The sequence below is a fragment of the Camelina sativa genome, chromosome 15 (genome assembly GCF_000633955.1).
Source record: "Camelina sativa cultivar DH55 chromosome 15, Cs, whole genome shotgun sequence".
Taxonomy (NCBI): Eukaryota; Viridiplantae; Streptophyta; class Magnoliopsida; order Brassicales; family Brassicaceae; genus Camelina; species Camelina sativa.
In genome coordinates, this window is record NC_025699.1 from 10,840,625 (window position 1) to 10,842,566 (window position 1,942).

Here is a 1,942-nt window from a genome sequence, read left to right on the forward strand (position 1 = left end):
TTTTTTTTTTTTTTTTTTTGAATGGTTATAACGAAAAAACACTACTTACCCACAAAGGCACAAAGTGCCTTTTCTTATAATTATGCAAAGATTTCTAATCCTCGCGAAATGTTAAATATACAAAAAAACAAAAAATTGGAAAGTTTTTCTTTACTAAACTAGTCTAATGGAAACTTCCATATATGAAAGCATGTTTTGCACAACCTTTCCATATCACAACAACCACATAAAAAAAAAAAAAGTAACGATTGTTTCCACTTTACAAAATCTCTTAACATTTCCGAGGCCAGTAACTCCACTGGTGTTGTATGGCATCTTTTAAAAGAAGTGCATGCACTTCATGGTTTCTGGTTCGTAGTCGTATTACTTTCAAATTTGTAGACATTAACACTTAACAGCCCAGCATCAAAGTTTTTTTTGTAGCTAGTACACGGTAGGTTCCTTTGTTTCGACTTTGAAATTGGTGCATATAATTACAAAACATATCATTAGCCTTGCTTAGCTTATGGTTACGACTACTTAGAATTATATTTTGTTTGTTATCTTTATTCTCTTGGCGTGCTCGATCACCTACATAAAGTTACCCTAGTATATAACTAACAACACACAAAAAGTCAGAGGATATTGTTTTATTTTGAGAAATTAGAATTTGAATGGGAGAAAGAAGAAATTTAATACAAGTGGGGAAGAAAATGAAATGAGTCTGAAGTTAATCTGCATCATTTTGTATCATAATAGCAATGTTCAAGAAAGCGGTCTAGGCGGCCGTCTAGGCGCCGTCTAGGTGCTAGGCGCTCAGTAGACGTCTAGATGACCGCTTGAACCGCTTAAAATTACATTAATATAATTTTAATATTTATTTTTGATTTTTAAAAACATATATTTAAATTATTAAGTTTTATATTTGTATACGTAATTATAAATGTTTATATGTTATTAATATAACTTAAATAAATGTATTATTCTTACTTTAGTTTATAATTTATATATTTTTTTTATTTTTTTAACATATATTTGTACATATTTTTATATATATAATGTTTTATGTTTTATATAATTTTAGCGCTTTCTTGAACACTGCATAATAGTTGTCAAGTTAAAATCGTCTTATATAATATTAAAATCTTCAGTATACTTAAAATGAAATAATATATAAGAGAACACTAGTTGCATCTCCATTGAGAGAATATAATTTTGAGACTCTTATAATTTGAAAATATTAAATTGTGTATTTTTTTAGATTAAGAACTTTTAGAAGTTTGATCAATTTATTCTTCTCCAATGGTAAAACTCTTGTTGAGTTCTTATTTTTGAAAAATAACTGTTATGCTTTGAGAAAACAGAGGAAGCTTGTAGAAATAGATAGTTTAGAAGTTGTGTCATTAGACCCGAGTTGCGAGCCAACCTTGTAAGTCTTGCTCGTAGTGTCGATCACCCAATTTTTGGATTGCCAATAGCTGGTTACGAATCTGTCTATCCATAAAGCGAGTGAGGTTGATAGCAGAGCACGGGGTTCACCATGCCGCCCAGAGTTCCGTTCCCGCCATATCGAGTGGACGGAGAGTTGAAAGACATATCTGGTCAGAAAACTTTGTATGCGATCATGCTGAGTTTCTGAGAGGTACTCCAAAATTGTAGGCCATGAAGTGGAGAGCCTTGCCTTGAAGACATCTCTCGCTATTGACGTCCAGATTTCTGCAGAGCATAGGGACAAACAAAAAACAAGTGATCACGAGTCTCTACAGGGCAGCAGCAGAACACACATGTCACCGTTGGTCCAAGCAAGCATGCGGTCTCCAGTAGTAAGACGATTTTGAACTGCAAGCCGAGTACAAAAAATATGACCAATGTTAGAGTTAATACGATGAAAATAGAGTTATGCATACTAAATAGGGAATGATGTGGTCAAAGAAAGCAGATGTTCACACCATAGAAATTGACA